General features: G+C 39.9%; 1 protein-coding gene and 1 long non-coding RNA gene across 5 annotated transcripts in view; one reads left to right on the forward strand and one right to left on the reverse strand.

The window, feature by feature from the left end:
- Positions 1 to 7,853, forward strand: part of LOC116526361 — a 178,912-nt gene extending 171,059 nt beyond the window's left edge. Inside the window, exon 3 of the long non-coding RNA XR_004258112.1 lies at positions 7,551 to 7,853. This is a non-coding gene — a long non-coding RNA (uncharacterized LOC116526361). The remainder of the gene's footprint in view (positions 1 to 7,550) is intronic.
- Positions 1 to 22,673, reverse strand: part of NPAS3 (neuronal PAS domain protein 3) — an 848,226-nt gene that overhangs the window by 71,421 nt on the left and 754,132 nt on the right. The window lies entirely within an intron of this gene.

Genomic DNA, 22,673 nt, shown 5'->3' on the forward strand with positions numbered 1-22,673 from the left:
ACAACCCCTTTTCATGTGTGCTTTTTTTTCTCTCTTTTTTTTTTTTTTTTTTTTTTTTTTTTTGTTTTTTTGGGCAAACAGGGTCTTTCTCTGTTACCCAGGCTGGAGTGCAATGGCATGGTTATAACTTAACACAGCCTCAAACTCCTGGACTCAGGTGATTCTCCTGCTTCAGCCTCCTGAGTAGCTAGGACCACAGGTGCATGCTACTACACCTGGCTATTTTTTAGTATTTTTTTTGTAGATAAGTTTCACCATGTTGCCCAGGGATTCACCAGCCTCGTCTTCTCTAAGTGCTGAGATTATAGGTATGAGCCACTGTGGCCGACCGAGAGGGCCTTTCTTTTTTATACTTCAAGTGTTTTCACTGCAATTATAGTGTCAGAACCCTCCAACTGCCACCAAATCCTGATATGTGAGGGAGAAAAAAAATTAACATTTTGAGAAAATGTTACTCCTCAAAAGTAAGATATTTTTCCTTTTAAAGGAGAAGTGGAGTTGCCATAGGTTGTTAAGACATGAAGTTAAACATATTCTTTTCCCACATCACTCCCTAAATGAATTTCATTTTTAGGTGTTCTGTGCACACAGGATGAACTAAAGAGCAATTATCCAAGATAACTTTCACAAGGCAAGAGAGATGTTGGTTCATTTTGCAGTGATCTTGATAAAGCCGAATTGTTCCACTGGCATATGCTGTCAGCCTTGTTAAAAACAGGTGCACTTTAGGACTTTAGAATAACTATGTATCCACTGGGATTTGACAGGTTGTTTTTTCCCTTACAGAATTTTTCTTTATACACGAGAGGACTGCATTTCCTCAGCCACATGGAGTTGGGGATGCTCACGTGGCTTGCTTTAGTCAATGAAATGTGAGCAAAAGCCACATGTCACTTTCAGGTGGAATTTTCCAGAGCCAGTCAATGATGTGCTGCTTTCTCTTTTCGTCTGTTGCAGAACCCCGGCCAATCCTTATTGAAATAAATCTTTGCTGTAATTTGGGGTTTTTCTTTTTTTAACTGTAGCATAAGTTAGCCCATAGTGACTAATACAAATAGTAAATCTTTATTATTTATTTTTTATTTGAGTCAGTTATGTTTCCAAGGTCTCCCAGATAGAGACAGAGCAATAATATGACAAATGTTTGTTTCACTCCAGAGGTCATGATGTTCCCAATATACTGTACTTACAGTTATTTATATACTTATTTTATCTCCATTTAATCTCTTTTGCTAAATATTTGAGGGCAACAGGGCTAAGATAAGTCTAACTTTGATGCTGTAGAGCACTTGGCATGATTCCTTTTATACATGTATTCAGATATCTACATCTATATATTAACAGAATCTTTATTCTGGGTATATTATATGTCTCTATGTGTGTATGTCTGTGTGTGTGTGTATATATATGTGTATATGTATATATATAAACTAATATTCACTAAATACTGAGTTTAATAAGATCTTCCCAACCTAGTTTCTGAAAAGCAGGCCAAGCATGGTAAAAATAAATCTTTCTGATAGAAATTATCCCAGAGGCTTTTATGTTTATCCAGAATGACATCTGTGGCAGTTTCAAACTGCTACAAATCCTTCAAAGCTTCTCTTTCTAAAAGGTGGAGCTACTACTTCTCCCCTCAAGTGCGTGTGGGCTAAACTTGGTGACCTGCTTTTAATAAAGAGCATATGGCGGAATTGATGGTGTATGATTAGCACAGCAGCTCCCTCCTTGCTGTCTCGGGTCATTCATGCTCATGGAAAGCAGTTGCCATGCTGGGAGGACACTTAGGTAATCAGTCCTGTGGAAGGGCCAACATAGAAGGAGCTGAGGCTTCCTACTTCCTACTACTTCAGTGATTTTAGAGCTGTATCATCCGGCTTTAGGTGAACCTTCAGATGACTATGCTCAGCTGCCATCTCAATCGCAACCTCATGAGAGACCCTGAGCTAGACCTACACAGATCAGCTGCTCCTAGACTGCTAACCTGAAGAAACTATGCGAGATATCTCTGCTTTTTTAAAGCTGTCAATATGTAGGGGTAATCTGTTATCCAATAACAGATAACTCATATAACATCAATGTAGACCTCGTTTTGGAAAAATCATAGCTTTGTTTGAATACATGACGATCATGTTTGTGGATAAAACTTATATGATGGCAAGAAGGAATGCATGGCCCAGTGCGTCAATAACTGGTTGAATTTACATGTGTAGGGCAAACTACCTGCAATACTGATTTTTATAAGCAGGCTCTGTATTTTCAAAGGTAAATGTTCAGTTGATTTTTTTAAATGGGAAAATTGCAAAAGATGTCATCAACAGTGCCATGAATGAGACTATGAGCTACTGAAAGAAAGGAATGATGTCTTCTTTGTTTTCTGTTGTATCTTCTTCCTGTTCTTGTCCAGTCTTCCTTATGCCTAGGATTGTGCTTTACATAAGTAGGCATTCAGTTACACATGCTGAAATAAAGTGACATTCAGATGCTTTCTTTTAAGAAGAATTCTTCACTTTATCCTTGTCATTCTCTCACACACCAAACAATATCTTGTCCCAAGAAGGCTTTTTCTCTTGAGTGGAGGGGATTGTTAAGTCCTCTCCTTGTATTCATCTCTAAGGAAGTGTTTTCTGCAAAGTGTTCTTTTGAAGAGTTCTAGGCCAGTGGGTTTGGTAGTTAAAGGGGGGTTGGCCTGATTTCTCTCAGAATTAGAGAATACTTTGTTCTCTGTCTTTTGAGAGTTGGTTTTCATCCCATTGGCCTGTCTTCTACAGTGTGCCAGGGCAGTTCTGAAGCGGGTAACTGCTTTTAGTATCCTAGAGTGTGATCCTTGGCTATGGTGGTGAGGCAGTGGCTTCCGTTTTCTGCAGTCACAAGTTGTACGGCCCTTTGCAGACAATGCAGTTGCAGGCACGACACTCTGGCTCAGCAGTCAGGCTCTATATCAGCTTCAGTGCTTGCTTTGGAGTCCAACAAAAAAGTCTGATATATTTCAATCTCCTTAGGGCTGATTCCTATCCCTACCCAGTTGTGAGTCTTCAGCTTTGTTTAGAAACCTGTGAATCATTAACTGAAACTCTAGAGCATAGTTGTGAAAATAATTGTGATTCAATAATGATGTAATAACCCTCCTTAACAGTAACATTAAAAATGACCCACCTAAAAAAAATGAAAATAATAATCTGTCAACCAACGCCACCTGTCAGCATAAACTCCCTGGCACTATCTGGCCTGTCTTGAATGAGAATCATAATGCATGAGGTTGCCTTTCGGGTTTCTTGTTCCTGGCAGGGGTTACTACTTGGTAAGACTGTCCCCTGAGGGAGAAGAGAGTGTTTGCTGGCTGCCTGCTGCTCTGTAGTTGGCGTCTGGATGATACCACTCTGGGGAAATATATACAGTGTCAGAGTCAAGCTGCTACCAGTGGGTGTTTCTATACACAACTACCAAGCAACAGGAAAGTTCAAGGGGGAAAAGCTGAGTATTGTAAAGATTGCCTTTGAGAGTACATGATATCCAATATGACCCATGCTGCAGCAGGCTATGCACTCCAAAAGGATGTGCCACATGCATACTGCAAGTGAATGTTTTAAATCTTATTGGAAACTCCCTATAAATGTTGCCACTTGAGGGATCTATTCTGGGAGAAAAATATAGCATGTCCTCCTGCGATGCTGCGTGGATTCCATTACCAATGTTGCGTATGGGATCGAGTGTGGCAATGCTTTTATCACAACTATAAAGTAGTTATGAGCCAATTCTTCATATAAAACATACTCAGTAACATTGAGGGCTTTCCCCCCTTTCTGTTTCTTTCTTTTATTTCCTTCTTTTTCTTTTCTTCCCCCCCCTCGCCCTTTTTTTAATGACAAACATCATGTCAGACAAAGGGCATCAGAACTTAGTCTTTGTACTACCATACGAAATAACAATACATAAACACCTTTGTGAAGGCAGCTCGAAACCCCACGTTTTCTATTAAAAAGTCATGTTCAATCTTCACTGTTGATAGAATTGAATAGCTAACACAGAGAACATTGTATATCAGAAAGGTCAATAGTTATTATGAGCTACAAATATATTTTTTTCTACCCTTCAGGCTGTTTAGCGCGTATCACAGCATGAGCAGCTGTCCCCTTTAATGCTTTTAGAATTAGAATCCCAAAGAGGAAGAAAAAATTATGGTTGCAATGATTGCTCTTTGCTTTTGTAAGTTTACTTTAATATACTATTTTATATACATGAATCTTCTGTGCAGCCTATCCATAGGGCAGTAGCTAGTTTCCAGTATTCAGTTGAGCTGCCATGTTTATTTTCTTAACATTCTGGCCAAATCTCCATCTCAGGCCCAGATGTTGCTCACATACTGTATTTTAAGACGGAGTTATATAGAGGAGTCTGGTTACAGAGGCACTTGCAAACACATACACGTGTATTCTGCCTTTCCCTTGATTTAAAGCTCTATTACTTACTACAATACCATGTGATGAGGAACTGCTATGCCACACAGGGTCAAAAATCAGGCAGCGATTCAAACCATTGATACCTAAGTATCACTCTCCACGTGCGGGCATGTGGATTGAGAGTATATCTTTTAATAATTTAAAGGTTGATCTTCTGGCTATCCCTGGAACTTCTTGCCCTTACTCAGCACATGACCCTAGAAGACAATTAAACCCATGTAATTAAACCCATGTGAGCACACATCAACTGTTTAGCTATAGCTCACTTTTTCTTTGTTCAGTTATTTGAATTAAATACTTATTGAGTAACTATAGTGGTCTGGGACCATTCATGACAGTGCTAACCTTTTAGGGGAGGAGCAAAAATAAATAAAATAGTTTCAGGAGGTGATTAATGCTAACAGAGAGTAAGAGACTAGAGAGTGACAGGAGCCACATTTTGGTTGCATAGTCACAAGGGCCTCTCTAACACGGTGGCATCTCAGAGGAAACCAAGTCATGGATATCTGGGTAAAGGAATCACGCCCATCTTCGTGTTCATGATTCTTATTGTGAATTTATGGCCCCAGAATGGTAAAAGGCTTTACAGAAAGCTATTATTTCAATAGCTATGCAGTAGTGACTATGAAATCCTAGAAAAGTTACCTTTTGAATTTTTGTCCAAGATTAAAATAAATTATTTGCCTTCAATACATGACTTGACATGCAGGCCACCAAGGAAAGAAAGAATGGGCATGATTGATCGTGTGTCCAGTGCTCTCAGATTTACCCACTGGTATTCTCAAGTCTTCAGGGATCTCCAGAGGGAGCAGCTTCATTCAAAAAGTGGGATAAGGATACAGTGAATAAATGATACACTTTGAAGAATTTTTGGGGTGAAAATAGAGACTTGAGTATGTTTACTGATGGAGATGCCAGAGCTTAGAGTTGTCTACATTGGAAATGCTAACTGAAGAATTTAAACCCTAAGAGATGTTGAATCAGTAACAGAGAAAGAGAGGGGAGCCTTTGAAATGGGGAAATAAAAAAAAAAAGAATAAGAGAAAATGGGAGGTGGAGGGAGAGAGACAGGAGTGTGATAGAAATGGCTCTAAACAACTTAACTTCAATAAAGTAAATAAATTTCAATAAAGTTGTGTGCTGAGATAAAGGAAGTGGAAGACAGAAGGGGTTTTGAGAGCAAAGAAAGCTATGAAGCAGTCTGTGTAGGGAAACCACCTGGGATCGAGAGAAGACAAGCACTAAGATTACTTAGTAGCTAGAAGGTGCCTGGCTTACATTTCTAAGGATGGGAGCCAGGACAATGGGACTAAAAGGCAACAGAGTGAGGGATTCTGAAGACGGGGAAATGAAGGCAGTGCAGGGATGTGGTGACATGAGAGAGGGAGGCCAGGGGGGCTTTGTTCAGGGAGCGAATTCTGGGAATATTATTTGCTGCTTTAAAGAAGTTTATATAAATCCATTTGTTCATGGAAAATTTTGAAAACATGAAGTATAAATAAGAAAATTTTTAAAATCCCCGTAATGTTATCACTCAGCTATAGCCACTAGTAACCCCAATATGTTTTCTTGCAGTCTTATTTACCATTTATTGATATATTTATTTCAAAATTGGGATAAAACCTGTGTCTGCCTCATCTTTTAATGTTAAAAAGTCATAGCTTACTATGTGATAATAACCATACTTTTATTAGACGCTGTTAGGGGAATAAGTGGATGTTGGGGTTCTAAGGGCCTTGGCTGCAAACCAGTTTTTTTAAACAAATTTTTAAAGAACATTACAGTATCTGTATTTTTCCATATTATTATATCACTTTTAAACACACTATTTTTAGTGGCTATGCAGTATTTCATTGCATGGTAATGAATTTCTTTGAAATTAATCTTCTTTCAACTTATTATTTCTTAGGGTGAATTTCTAGAATGAGTATGACTGGGTCTGAGCTTTTAAAAAAGCTCTTAATACATGTAGACAAACTGATTTCCAGAAAAGTTGCCCTGTGCCAGTTTGCATGTCTATTAGTAATATTTGATGGTGCTCATACTGATTGCTATCCTAAAAGATTAGTTTTTTTTTTTGATAGAAAACATTAAATTACCAGAAGATAACAGAGAAAATATTTACCGGGGTCTCTGCGATAGGAAATATGTAAAAATATCTCACATGTGGCTGGGCGTGGTGGCTCACGCTTTAGGAGGCTGAGGCGGGTGGATCACAAGGTCAGGTGTTCGAGACCAGCCTGACCAACACGGTGAAACCCCATCTCTACTAAAAATACAAAAATTAGCTGTGCATGGTGGCGCATGCCTGTAGTCCCAGCTGCTCGGGAGGCCGGGAAGGAGAATTGCTTAAGCCCGGGAGGCGGAGGTTGCAGTGAGCCGAGATCATGCCACTGCACTGCAGTGTAGGTGACAGTGCGAGACTCCATCTCAAAAAAAAAAAAACAAAACAACAACAACGAAAAAAACTCACATGTGTTTAATATGCATTTTTTTTTTTTGTTTTTGAGATCGTGGTCTCTGTCACCCAGTCTAGAGTGCAGTGGTGCAATAACAGCTAGCTGTAGACTCAACCTCCCAGGCTCAGGCGATCCTCTGCTTCAGCCTCCAAAGTAGCTGGGACTACAGGTGTGTGCCACCACGCCTGACTACTATCTGTGTTTTTTGAAGAGATGAGGTTTCACCATGTTGTCCAGGCTGCTCTTGAACTCCTAGGCTCAAGCGATCCACCTGCTTTGGTCTCCCAAAATGCCAGGATTACAGACGCGAGCTGCCCCACTTGCCAATTGGCATTTTATTTCTATTGAGGATGGATTATGTTTTAATACATATTTATTGGCCAGTTGAGTTTTTTAAATGACTCACATATTTATGTTCTCTATTTTCTAATTGGGTTTTTAGTGTTTTCCTGATTTATTTGAATGAGCTACATATATTATTAAGGATGTTAACTCTGACATATTTCTTGCAAATACATCCTATATTTTGCATTTTACTTTTGTTTATGATATGCATACATGTTTAAAAATTTTATATTGAGTAGCCCATACATCTTTTCCTTTGTAACTTTTGCTCAAATTTTTTAAATAGGTATCTGAGATTTTGAAAATGAAGTGTGGTTCAAGTCCAAGGTTTGATCGTGCCAAGGGTGCTAAAGGTAAGGTAAGTAATGGATTTTTTTTTCTTTAAGTTTTTGCAGTCAAGGAACTGTGTGTTGAATGGTTACCCATCATGGAAACTCTCTGATATCCGTTTGCCTGCTAGAGCTGAGGGGTACATAGGAAGGTTGCCGAGCATGAGCTGACGCCTTTGAGGAACGTCAGGGAGTGATGTGAGTGTTGACAGACAATGGCATTAAGAAGAGAGAAAGAATGCGTCTTTTTTTTTTAAGAGGAAGTATTGTGGAAGTGACATCAGGAGCAGTGCATGATGATCACTTGTTTTTCACACAGGGATATTCAGGGGCCTAGGCCTCTGAACTGGAACGTTGCACTGGAGAGGGTTAGAGAGTAGAGGCTTCAAAGAGAAAAAGGTCTCAATGAGGGTGAAGAGGCAGATGTGAGGCTTGTGGAAAAGTCAGTGGCTACGGAGAGTTTACTCCTACTTAGCCTCGCTGAATAAAATACAGGATACCCCATGACATTTGAATTTCAGGTAAACAAATGATTTTTTAAGTGTGATCCAAATATTGCATATAAATTCCAAATTTAATGGGGAATCCTATATTTGGTAAATCTTACAGCCCTTTTACAGAAGAATAAAGATTGAATGTGGCACGGAGGAAGGGTTTTGCATGACTGCAGTCATAGGTTTAACAGGGATGACAAATGGAGGAGTTTAGAAGATTGGCCTGAGATACGTTTCTTTAATGGAGTGAATGCTGAATGACTGGCGCTTTCTCACTGGAAGACGTTAGAGAACTAAGCAATTGTTGAGAATTCAAGTGAAATCTGGTGTGATGATGTGGTTTTTCAAACTTGCCATCTGAGGTATTGGGTCTGACACAGTGAATGGGCAGTTTTCATTTTCCCGTGTAAGTGTGTGTGTTCTGGAGATGGAAGGGGTCTTGGACTGGCAGGTCTCCACAAATATGTCCTGAATCAGTATCTTCTGTTAATTAATTAATTTTTTCATATAGGAGGAATTTGGGTAGCTAGGATTTGTTGGTTTTATTGTGGCTCAATTCCAGCACATCTTGAAATGGTTATTTTTCAAATGTTTTTAGTTAGAAGTACCATATTAAATCCATCATCGATAAAGAATAGAGGGTTATTTATTGGAGAATATTCTTAGTAACATTATTTATAATTTGTAATAATTTAGAGAAGCCAGAAATGAGAGATAACCCAATAATTATCTATATCTGTTATTTTGCTAATGAATATCTATTTTTGACATCTTTAATTAAGCTAATTTTCCTCTCTCTCATGATCCTAACAAGTTTCAATGACCACTGCTCCATCTTAATACCTAAACAAAGTCAGCTAATCTTTTGCAAGAAGTAGCCCTGCTTTAAAACAGGGCTTCATCATTATAATCTTGGTCAGCTAATATATGTGTAGGCATCATTTCCATATCTGAACTCGGCATTGGGTCATTTGTATATTTTCTTCAAGGCTATGCATAATCTTCCCAAGTGGAGGGGACAAAAAAGCAGTCATTAAAAAAATCCATTTACATAGCTTGCAGTTATTCTTGCTCTAGAATTACCCCCCTTTCCTTCAGTTAAAAAAGATAAAGGCTATTGCTGATGGTGATAGGGAAAATGGGGTTGAAGCAGCCTTTTGTTAAACTAGGCGCAAAGCAAATTTGTTGATATTAATTATTGCTCTTTTCCCTGCTTCATGAAACAAAGTGATCTCTTCAAATATAGCTATCTAATGACATACTTGATGTTTTTTACCATCAACGCTTCAGTGTTATGTTAGACGGCTTCTGGGTCTAAATTGTATATTCTATAACGCCAAATAAGTATTTTTAAAACTGGCACGACACATTCCTTGTTGCCTGGGAGCTGAATGCTCCCACTGCATTTGTCATAATTGTTTTGTGGTTAATCCTCTCAACAGCAGGGACTCCAGGTATTTATGGCTGCCCTTGCTCTGGGTCTTCAATTATATGACCTGACGTGAGGATGAATCCATCAGTAACAGTAGGCTGTCCTTTGCCCATTTCTCCATTTTATTATTTCATTTATCCCTAACAAACTCCATTTGCATGTCATTAGTAAAGTTCTCAGTATTTTTCAATAGCTTGAGTGGCTGCATTTTGGAAATGACATGAAGGTTCAGATCATATACGTGTGCTTATCCTCATGTTTTACTCAAAGCTATGACCTGCATTCTTTAGTTTCCTTCTCAGTAATTTCCGTTATAAGTAAAATGAAACAAACCTAAATAAATTTTCTTGAAATAGTCAATGATTTACACATAAAACACTTGAGATAGAGCATACTTTTCTTCCCTTTATTTTCAATTCATTGTGCAAATAATACACAGGTATTACAATTCCTACTAATGTTAATTGTCTACATGGGAGACAATATTGCTTTTACTCTCTTCTGGTGTGTGTTTTATGTGATTTTTGGGGGTGTTAAAATGATGCATGCTAAAATCACAATTCATACTCTTTAAATTATGAATATCTAATATAATTGACCAACTAGCCCATATCTGAAGCTGAAAGTAAAATATGTAAATCCCACCTGGGAAGGTCTTTATTCTGAAAGCTATGTCTTGCCCTTCAAAGGTTTTTTTCATTGTTGATGCCAACAACCAATATCTACAATCCTTTCTCTAATAGTAGAATGCCTCTCCCCAACCAGGTAAAATAACAGTGTGTATATAAGTAATTTCGGGGAAGACAGAGGTGGTCTTAAAGGTGAAAGAAGGGAAAAGACAAAATTATCTTTCCACCAAAAGCATTCACTTATTTTAAAAAAGAATATTCTCTCCTATATGATTTAAAATCTAACATTTTAGGAGGCACATGTAAGTTCAAAAATATAACAATAACAATAGAAATTCTTGCTGTTTTGACAACAATTTTCCACTTTCTTTTTGGCTTGTTGGGGAAGAAAGAAGGCATTTAGATACATGCAGAACATGTAATCTCAGGATTTTCCATATTTATATATTTTTTTCCTTGCATTGTATTTTCACTACCCAAGAGCCCAGGCTGTTATTTTTTTTTTCCTGAAGTCTGAAGATCACCCCATGGATTAACAAATGATTGAGGATTCTCTCTTAAAAGACTCTTTAAAAAACTGTCAGAATCAGCCTGAGACAAAGATTTATTATGAACTATTTAAAGGGCTTAATATATGTATCCCCAATGAGCCCTTGGAGCAAACTAAAAAGGAAGAGTGGAATTCTCAAAGAATAGGAAAAATTCTCCAATGCCCCACTTTCTTCACACCATGATTACTGTTTACTCAAAGGATAAAATGCCTAACCTGTCACACAAAGTCTTCAGAAGCCATAGTCCTGCTGATGTACAGTAAAAGCAATACAATGAAGACCGACAGTAATGTGCTTGAGAAAGGCAGCTGTAATTTACTTTCTAACCTGTTCACTAACACACTAATGTGGCTACATCTTGTAGCAGGAGCTGATCCCTGACCCACGTAGCAATCAAACAACTACCCGAGTGTTGGCTGTCACAGAAGCTGGGACCGTCACCTTAATTACACGTTCCTGGATAACAAACCTTCCCTTAATGAGCAACTTTTCTTTTATGTGTGTTCCAACTCACCCCTTCTGTCCTTGAAAAGGCCCACTGCAGATGACTGTACTTGGAATCTGTGAAGCATATTCAAAAGTATTCTTCCTAACAGGTAATAAATACTACCTGAGCAGGGTGTTTGCTTTATGAGAATGCCAAGATATAATTAAAATCATAGCCTTGTACTCCTGAGATGCTCTAGAGAAGAATCACTCAGCACAAAAGGAAAGTTTTTGATGAACTTACAACTAAGCTTTTTTCTCTTTTGTTACTAATAATATTATTATTTAATGACTATCTTCTTTGGGACTCATATTTGGCAATGAGATTTATTCCTCTTAATATAATTTCTGCACTAGCTTTTCTTCTTTTTAGACATGAAATCTCTTTATTTTCTTATTATAAAACCCCTCAATTCTGTATTATCTGCTAATGTTGCCACAACATTTAACACAGGCAACCATGAGGGTCTTACATGGAGGTTTTACGTATACCTTGAGGAGAAAGAGTGCCTTTCACGTAAAGAAGACCATTAGCATTGAGGACAAAGAGCAAGGCGATCTTTACCGCAAGAGGGTTCACTTCACTAGTAACTAGCTCAGTGTGAGTTTGGGATAAGGCCATCAGACAGGCAAATGGTGCAGACTGGTGACTCGTTGAAGAGAAGGAAAGTCGGACTTGGGACCAGGTTGTTGGTTCAACTTCCATTTTATTTTAATCTCCTTAAGACTCTGCTGCTTTTCTCTTTAAATGTGTGGATATATCTTCTCTGTTAGACAGTTTTGGCACTGTTTGGTAAAGCACATATAGCATATGTATTTAGAAAATATATGTATTTAGAAAGTTCTAATGTATTTCCTTTGAGTAGCCATTTGCTGTGGAATATATGAACTAACCCATGTAAATCACTTAGTTTGGCACTTGATAAACACCTAGTAAATGTTAGCTTTTATGGCTGTAGTTGGTGTTGCTAATATCTCCACAGGCTATTTCTGACATCTGTTTTTAGGCTTACTGGGTGGATCAAGGAACAGGAAAGGATAGTAATGCTCAATGGTCTGCTGGGTCCCAGAGCAGCAAATCCCATCCTGGAATAACAACAGGGGTACCACTGGGCAGGATGATGACCACAGATACGGACAGCAGCAGTGTGCATGGGAATTGGACATACACCATGGAATTAGGAAGTCTGGGTTGTCAGCCAGGCTTAGCAACTGGGGAAAGCTCTACAGTCAGTCACCCAGGTTGTAGTGTGGTGGTGTGAATACAGCTCACTGCAGCCTTGACCTCCTGGGATCAAGCAATCCTCCCACCTCAGCCTCCCATGTAGCTTGGACTACAGATGTGTACCACCACACCTGGCTAACTTTTTGTAGAGGTGGGATCTTGCCATATCGCCTGGGCTGGTCTTGAACTCCTGGGCTCAGGTGATCCTCCTGCCTTGGCCTCCCAAAATGCCAGCATTATAGGCGTAAGCCACTGCACCTGGCAGCTGCTTTAAAGTCTTATGTCAGCTATGCATCTCAACAACCATCCCTTTTTCCTTATGAAAGGCATAATATTATGTGACTTGCCTAACTTTGGGAGGTTGTTGGGACAATCAAATAAATCCACGCAAAGGTAAAGTTTGATAAGTGTTAAGTTAAATTTGACCAGCAAACATTTGCTGAGTGCTTTTGAAGTACCTGGGACTGTGGTACCATATCAAATGTAAATCTGATTAATACTGGAAAAACAATCTACCTATAGACACATTACTACTTTGTTCTCAAAATTCATGTGTGTGCTAATAACTTCCGTTTATGCTATCATCAACAAGACTTTGGGTAACAGATTTCTGGGCTGATATATTTCAGAAATGGATAGGTATCATGAACCTGACTATAAGATGGTAAGAAAATTTTACAGTCACTGGTTTTTACTAGAAAATGGTACAGAATAAATGTGAACGTGAGAAAATGCATATGCCAAAAAAAAAAAAAAAAAAGAATTAGGCAAGGAATAAAAATGACGAGGAAGAAAGATGTAGCAGTAAGAAAGAAACTGGAGAAAACTGACGAGATAAAGACAAAGCACTGAGGGGGATGAGAAAAACACATAAAAATTATACAAAGTGACAACAAAATACACAAAACCGGAACCCAGGCACATTAAGGAAATAAGAGGAAAAAGAAGAAGAATGAAAAGAGCAAGAAAGCTACTCTTATAACCACACCATGGCTTTGAGTTTGCCAAGTCAGCAGTTCCTGGTTCTGGGCTGCATGTGCCAAAGACCTGTGCTTTGCCCAGGGCTAGAAAACTGGACAAACGTGAACTAACATATATTTGGGTACTCACTTAAAAAAAAAAAAGAAACATTACAAAAGCAGGTATTTCAAAATCTGCAACCATTATAATTTTAAACCTCAAAGCTAGGTGTCTGGCTAGGTTTTCTCACTAGCTTTTGTATTTTGTGTATACCAGCTTTGAGGTAGAGGGGATTAGGATTAATGCCAGGTGATTTACATACACAGTTAATTTAGTTGTCACAACACTCTTTGAGAAAAGCACCTTTATTTTTACTATTTTAGAGAGGATCTATTGTCTATGACCACGTACTCTCAAACACCCACTATTGCTTATATAGCATGGCCTAAGCTGAATCTAGATTTATTCACTGTAATCAGCTTAGAAATCTTTAACTTTCGGTCATCTCTACTGCAACATAATTTCACAGTCCTTCCTGACGCATGCAAAGAAATAAGAGAATGCAGGCAAAAGGATGGCAGGAATTTGGCGTGATTTAAATTTTTGCTTTATTTTCCAGATTTTATAAAATGAATATTTATTATTCTATAATATCTAGCTCTATATAGGTTTGTGGTTTTAAAAAGTTGGTGTTGCATTATCCGAAACTTCCCTGAAATACCACTTTCACCTTGCTCTGAATGGTTCAGATTTTGGGGAGAGTTGTTGTTGAACATCAATAATTAGAGTGCTTAACGTCCCCCTTATCAGAGGGAAGGAATCATTGTGCCTGTGCCACTGAACTCTAGAACTCCTTCTGACCTTTTGTCACTGAGGTTTTTCTCTCCTTGTGATTGTTTTTTTTTTTTCTTTTTGGCCATAATCAGATGGAAAAAGCCGCAGAATGCTTAGGTTATTCAACAAACTTACATAATTCATAAGTTTATGTAAATCCCACAGTGGTCTTCAAGCAGGAAAATGTTTCTCCAGCAAACTTCTTCTAACAGCATCGACTCCCGTTCCCTATTCAGTGCCTTCTTTGAGTGCTGTTATTTTAGGAGCTAGCCCTTTACAGAAATCTGCTTTCAAAACATTGTAGAGTCATATTTCTTCCCTTAAACATTTTATAACACATTTAAATGGAATACCACACCTTTTAAAATGAATGAATTAAAAATCTAAAGATTATATATGGATATAAGAAATAAGAAAATGTAAAGGAAATGAAATGCTACAGGGTTGACGGCAGCTGAGGACGCACAGAAGGATAGAGAAAATGTTGGGCAGAAGCGGAGGTGGGGGCAGCGCTCAGAAACAACAGCAACAAAAAGGAAGCGCAGAGCAAAAGAAGGGGCAGAACAACCAAGGAAAATACTCCAAACACAATAAAGGAGTAGAAGTCGCTTATATGACGTATCTAGAATAGGCAAACTCATAAAGGCAGGAAGTAGAATAAAGATTACCAGGGAGTTCCAGAGAGAAAAATGGGAAGTTACTGTTGAAGAGGTACAGAGTTTTGGTTTAGGATGATAAAAAAGTTCTAGAGACTGTGGTGGTGGTCGCACAACCACGTGCATGTACTTGATGCCACTGAAATGTACAGTCAAAAATGGCAAAATGATAACTTTTATGTCACTTATATTCTACCAGAAAAAAACGAGACTAGGGCGTATATTAATGAAACATGACATACTAATGAGACAAAAAAAAAAAACAGATGAAAATAAATGCAAAAGTAGACACAGAGGAGGAAAAACAAGATAGGGAAGAATCAGGATACAAGGGAAGGATAGAATGAAAAGCTATGGTTTCCGTCATGGCTAAGAGGAAACAGTAGCCGGAGTACCACATTCCAATTATTGATTATTCATTCAGCAGATATGTATGATTATGTATGAAGCACTTAGGCTCTGCTGGGGAGTGGGGAGACAGAAGTGAATTGTATAGATACTGTCTCTAATCTCAAGGAGTGTCTGTGTGATGACAGATTACAAAGGTCAATGACATAGTGTCTTGTCCCCAAGGAGTTCATGGTCAGTGTTTGTGTTAGTCTGTTCTCACACTGCTATAAGGACACACCTAAAAGTGGGTAATCTATAAAGAAAAAGGGGTTTAATGGACTCACAGTTCCACATGGCTGAGGAAGCCTCTCAATTATGGTGGAAGGCAAAGGAGGAGCAAACGCACAACTTACATGGCAGAAAGAAAGAGGGCATGCGCAGTGGAACTGCTCCTTATAAAACCATCAAATCAGCTGGGCACGGTGGCTCACACCTGTAATCCCTGCACTTTGGGAGGCTGAGGTGGGTGGACCACAAGGTCAGGGGTTCGAGACCAGCCTGACCAACATGGTGAAACCTTGTCTCTACTAAAAATACACAAATTAGCTGGGCATGGTGGCATAGGCCTGAACCTGGGAGGTGGAGGTTGTAGTGAGCCAAGATTGTGCCATTGCACTCCAGCCTGGGCGACAGAGTGAGGCTTTGTCTTAAAAAAAAAAAAAAAAAAAAAAACCACCATCAAATCTTGTAAGACTTATTCACTATCATGAGAAAACAGCACAGGAAAAACTAACCCCATTATTCAATGACCTCCCACTGGGTCCCTCCCTCAACACATGGGGATTATGGGAGCTACAATTCAAGATGAGATTTGGGTGGGGACACAGCCAAACCATGTCAGTGTTTATTTAACTTTATTTTGTAGATAAATCAGTGCTTTTAGTGAGGCCCTGACTTGTGATGGAGCCTGGAATTGTAGCCCAAATTAAGCGTACACTGGGACTGGCACCATAAGCCCATTCCAGTGCAGGTGTATAGAGCCTCCTGATGTAGAGCAATCTCCCCCACGTACAGGCAAGAGCAGGAGAGAGTAAGCAACCTGCCCAGGTTTATCCTGTTCCCCAGGAACAGAGTTGGGACTACAACTTTGAAGAGTCTCCTGACTCCCAGCCCGATGCTCATTTAATTAATATAGATTTTAAATACTGAAAACCCACCTCAATTAGTAATCAGAACAGTAAAGGTGATTCACACTATGCTATCAAGTGCCAAGGACTTACTGAAATAAAGAGAATCAGAGACGTTTTACTTTCAAGGGCTCAAGGGTCATTATTTTATAGGACAGCAACAAATCATATAAATATCAGAAGGAGAAAGGCACAATCAGAGCCAGATTACAAACACAAGCCAGAAACTGTTCCAGGATGACTAATGCAATAATATTGAGGAAAGTCACAGGTCCCTATTATAGTCAAAGTCACTTTAACTAATTGGCTCAAGCTATAAAAACATACAATCTGGGTCAAATGACACTCCTGAACAAAGCTTCTCTGCTCAGACATTATCTTAAATCAAAGCTTCCCAATATGAAGGCAAGAGAAAAAGAGAATGTCTAGTTTTCCTGGGAATCATGAGCGATGTCAAGACTGGCTTATTTCGTAACTGCCAGTTTTACATGTCTACAGACAATGATGGTGATTTTCTTTCTTCTGTAAGCATCACTTCATACATCAGAAGTAAGATTTCATTGAATCTAAGACCCATCCATCTTAAGATGCCCCATCCTTTTGTGAAACATCAGGAAAGAAAATATCACTGCCAGATATGGGATCATTAGGTGGCAGTGACTGTAAGGTGCATCCCAAAGTCAGAGATGTTTAATATGTGAAAAAAATAGAATCAATGGCATAACGTAGTTTCGATGCTCCAGGATAAATTTGATAATTATCTCTCTTGCTTTAAAAAGGGAAACAAATTAAAGAAAATATAGCTAGTACTGTTGCCTTCTTACCCAAAAAGTCTTCCTTTCTTCTTTATTTTTCTAAAAATTACCCAATTTTCCCCCAGGCATTTATGTCCCCCCAAGTATCCATCTTCCAATGCCCAGCTAGATTCTTCAGGGAAAGCAAGCTCAGCCTCAAGTGTGGATTGTGATTGGTGTAAGCCATCGTGGGGTCCAGTTGCCCACAACTGGTGTCAGAATTTATTCAGTTAACAAGTATTTAATGAAGTTCTACTAGAAGTCACTGTTCTACGTTGTTTTTGTTTTGTTTTTAGATGGAATCTCACACTGTCACCCAGGCTGGAGTGCAGTGGCGTGATCTCGGTTCACTGCAACCTCCACCTCCTGGATTCAAGCAATTCTCCTCCCTCAGCTTCCCCAGTAGCTGAGCTTACAGGCGTGCACCACCACACCTAGCTAATTTTTTGTATTTTTAGTAGAGACGGGGATTTCACCATCTTGATTAGGCTGGTCTCGAACTCCTGACCTTGTGATCCGTCCACCTCAGCCTCCCAAAGTGCTGGGATTACAGGCATGAGCCACCACGACTGTCCCTAAGTTTTGAAGTTACAGTAGGAAAGTGAAGGCTGGGGGGAGAAAGAAAAAAATGTCTCCCTAATAGAGCTTACATTCCATTAGAAGAAGATTTAGAGAAAAGATATCTAGTGTGCTAGATGGTATGAAATGCTGTGGGGATAAATAAGACAGAGGATTAACATAGGAAATGAAGAGGGGAGAGAGTTGTAATTTTAAATAATGTGGCCAAAAAAGACCTCATTGAAAAGGGGGCATCTGATTACAGGTTTGAAGGAAGGAATGTAGTGACTCTTTTGGATATCCAGTGGGATAGTGTTCCAGGAAGAAGAAACAGCCTGCAAAAAGGTCCAGAGGTAGGAACATCATGTGCTTGAGGAATAGCAAGGAGGCCAGTGTGGACACAGCAGAGTTGGGGAGGGACAGTGATAGGGATGAAGGCAGAGGGATGCTGAGATGTGCTGTGTGGACATATCACAGATATGGCCCTGAAGAACTTTGGATTTCACTCTGAATATGCTGACAAAAGTCACATGGGAGCTTTCTGTAGAGCTGAGGGCTGATCTGGCTTTTGTGTGAGACTAAAGAATAGAGGATGTGAGCATGATCAAGGAGGCTGCTGCCACAGTGCAGGGTGACATGGTGGCAGTGACAGCGGTGAGATGGGGTCAGATTCAAGATGTATCTTGAAGCAACAGCTGACAGCACATGCTAGTGGACTGAATGTGGATCTCAGAGGGAAAGAGATGCCAAGCATCAAGCCTGCCTCCAAAGGTGACTACATTGGCACTGATGCAATTCTACTGTGAGAAGTTAGGGAAGCCTGCCAGATGGGGCTTTTGGGAGAAGTTTTGCTTAAACTTAAAAAGAGGCCTCCTCCCCAGCCCAAAAAGCAAAGATGCCCTGTCTTCATCTGGACATGGCTGGAGACTATGGTTATTGCTACCAACTTAACTAAGGGTGAAGGCTGAGGATGAGACCCATATGTTGAGGGGCCAAGAGAAGCAAGATGGAAGGAACCTGGTTTTTTGTAATCATGTTGAGCTGCTGAATTAACCAGCCTTGGGGTTGTACTTGCTCTGGACTTACACATGAGACCTTGTAAATCAATTGAGTTGATTACAGAATTGAACTAATCTCCGTTGGCAGACAGTAGGTGATAAAATTTGTACGAAACTCAGGACTTCGAGCGTGTGGCTTGGCTTTCCCGACAAGGAACACCTCCAGTAAGGGAGAAGGAGGGATGATCGTTTTCAGAAGGGTTGGCTCTGGGATAATTGGGAGGAGTAAGAGATGAATATGGCAAAATGACCCCAAGCAGTATAAAGTGCCTCCTGTTGATGAGAGGAGGGGGACACATTATAAATCGCAGGTTTATAATTAGAATGAGTCCTCCAGTTTGCCAGTAAAGAGTCTAGCTTTCAGAGCATTTCCTTTAACACCTCTCCCTCCCATCCCATACCTCATTTACACACGGCCTGCACTGCCCACTGTAAGAATGAACTGGCTTTCTTAGGTTCTGGTGTGTATCATGAATTAAGCCATGGAAACATTCTGCAGCCTGGTACAGCCCATTAACAAGTCAGAGACATCACTTTCCTGGTGATATTTGACTTCATTTAGCATTGTACAAAGTGTGCCATAGGAACTGTGGGTGGGGTCTTGACATCTAGGTTATCAGAGGCAATGGTGATTTAAAAAACAGTAGTGATTACATGATTAAGGCAGGGATTTTGTCTTAAGACCTTTGTCTCAAACTTGAATATCCTTACACTAAAAAAGTTGTGCATTTGCTCAAAGTGCAGGAACTGGCTTTGTGGAGACAGCTGCCTTTGTCTCATTTGAAATATTTGACTTCTCTTTATGAACCCAGGGTATGAAGCATGTCTGCATCTTTCTTGCTTGCGTGGACAGCTAATATCATTCATAGCAGATGCCATTTGAATGCGTGTTATTGTAGAATACAGATCAGTTACATCGAAATCGGTTGGCTTCTCGTCATTTGGTGGGGGTGGTTTAGCTTCACCTGTGCCAGCGCAGGCTAGGACATGGTACAGAAGCAATCCCTCCAAGGGGTAGACTCTGGCTGCAAAACCACCAGGTCCTTCCCATCACTGCCCCTCTTCTGATTGGTGTTTTTTACAGCTCCCAGTGATGGGAATTTTTAGAACAAAGTGGAGTACTTGGAGTGCTTATTTGCATGTCAATTTGCAGAATGCTTCTCCAACTTTTCACCATGCCATAGTGATGCTTTTGTATCTCTTCTGCCTGAGAACAAACGGAGAGGAAGGGCTCGAAGTGGGTCAGCACAGTGTCCTGGCACTTCCTTTGGCTGAGTCTCTGCCCAACAGGGTAGAAGCCAGACTGTTACTTCTCCCTGGCCCCTCAAATCCCCTAAGCAGCCGTGCAGAACTGGGAGGTCTGCTCTCTTTATTGGGGGTTTGGAGTGAGCAGGCACCTGACCATGGGAACGTTACTGCTCTAAGTCACAGGCCTTGTGTGAGTGACCCTGGTAGGAATCTAATGATCGCAGCTCGCCCTGTTCTGACCATCTTCCCTTTAACCTGACCCTTGCCCATCCACACCCCCTCGCTGGGAATAATAAATGTAATGGGTAGGTGGCAGAAGAAAAGTAGGATTTCTTTTCCTTTGGGACAGTATCCAGGTCCTGTCATTATAGTAAATCAACTGTAAGTATCCTGCAGCACTATCATAAAATGGACGAATGAAAACATTTTTTCTCCATCAAAAGATTCTTTGAAGTTATGTTCTCTGGCTGAATCTTACAGAAGAGTGTACAGGAAACAACATTCTATCTACGTTTATTTGGCCTGGTCTCTCTGTCACGCAGGGAAGTTCTATGTTGTAGTCTCAAAAGCATTGTCCGGTCGCATTTTAAAAAGCCCCAACTTCAGCCATCTCCCCTGGGACGGGCAGATCAGAAATCTGAACAGACAACACTCATCCGCCAGTTCAGCTATTGTTATGAAGGTGCTGCAAAAGAGGCATACTGCACGCTGAATTCAAAATAGATTTTTCCCTGTCACCTGACATTCTGTATATTAAAACAGTATTATTAAAATCACATTAATTTTATCCTAGTAAATTTTTAATGTGCAGTTATAAGATAATCAGGGAAGTTTTATTATACAGTGCATGCACGTATGTATTATAGCAATAAATCCTGGTCTGGTAAAAAGAAAAATAATAATAGTAGAAGGGCTTCAGTCATAAAGGTGAGAGAGTTGGAGATGTGGGCTTGCTCCCAGCAGAACTTTTAAAGCAAATATTTGAGAAGTTCTATGTCTGGCGTAAGATCAGGTTATGACCTGAGAAGCTTGGCACTTTGTATAAATTTTTGGATCTTAGAATATCTGGCTACTTGGTAATCCAAGTTATATACTTCCCATGTATATAACCAAAAAAAGGTTTGTAAGATATGTTCAAATTTGTCTAGCTTATTACCGTGATTCTAAAGCATTCTCAATTTCTGTAGCTACATTATGGAAGCCTCAAATAAATAAAAGTTAGTATTAGAGTTAGTTCTTGGGATGTCCTAGGGACACTCCGCCTACAGCACAAAGTCCTGAGGCCAGTACTTCACTTGGGGCACTCTTTTTTCCTTTCCTCGGTGGTGCGCTATCTGGATGTGTGTCTCCTTGTCGGCGCTGACAGCAGACAGTGGTCAGGAGCAGGGCACGCCTGATGAGACCAAGCATTTGTTTTCCAGCCACAAGGGTAAGGGCTTGTTGGAGAAGAATGCAGCCTGGGCTTAATAGACAGAGACTTGATCATTATTTTAGTGGTTTTAACACCGGCACTTTGCTGAGGTTCTAGTGAGTCTGGTGGATAAGAAGCTGTGTGCTTCACAAATGACCCTCTATTAACTCAGGGTAACAAAGATAAGATCTCAAGCCTAGCAGTGATTCCTCAAGCTATTTGTCCCCATTCACAAATTTCTCAGATCCAAGCTCTCTACCCTCAACTTCAGCTCTATTCTAGATCTAAAATATGGGAACTGCGGATGTCTCTGTGTTCTGATTTATTTTTTAATTAGAGATTGGAATTGGCGTTCTGCTCACAAGTTTTGCCTTTGTCACCAAAGTCTGACTGTTGTTAAATCAAGTCTCATTGTGTTAGTAACTTCCTATGACATTAGCAGAGATTAAATTTGCTAATGTAATATGAAAATCACTAACATAAGATGAGTGCAAATAGAAATCACAATCTCCACAGACTCCCTAAAGGTAATGTTGAATGTGTAAACACATCTCTCTAGTGCTTTGCTCTTGATAACACAAGTGTGAGTGTTGAAGTCGCCACTTCCATTTACCTTAAATGCTCTCCAGGCTGGGCATGGGGCTGTGTGCACAGTGTGTGGGAGAGGAAGGGAGGGGTCTGTAAAAAACGCAGGCAGGATACCTATCAACCACCCCATATGCATGGGGAATATTTAGGTCCTGAGGAAGGGCAGGCTTATTTTCTTCCTCCTCTTATTTGATGAAGCAGGAAGAGAATGGGTTTGAAGTTAGAAGAGCCACGGTGAGGTTGGCTTTGCTGTTCATTAGCAGGCGGTAAACCTTTGTGGGCCTCCGTTTTCTCATCTAGGAAATGGTGATATGTGGATTCCCACAACAGGGCTGGTCCTTGTGACAATCAAACACAATAATGGATGTGAAAGCGCTTCTCACACTGGAAAGCACTTAGCAAATGTTATTCATAATATCAACTCCCCACACTTTGCTTGTGCTGTTACTTTCTGACATCATCCAATTCAGCTACAAAGTCAACTAAAACTCTTGCCCTCCTGAGTTATTTATTCAGAGGGGAGGCTCTGTTCTCCAGATGGCCAGGGATGGGAAAGTGGGGGCGGGAAGTAGCAGAGAGTATGAATTTGCTTCTGCGACTCCTGGCATCCTGTGATATTATTCATCAGCCTTTGGGGTG

This window comes from Sapajus apella, unplaced genomic scaffold (genome assembly GCF_009761245.1).
Source record: "Sapajus apella isolate SASKATOON/1434 unplaced genomic scaffold, GSC_monkey_1.0 scaffold50, whole genome shotgun sequence".
Taxonomy (NCBI): Eukaryota; Metazoa; Chordata; class Mammalia; order Primates; family Cebidae; genus Sapajus; species Sapajus apella.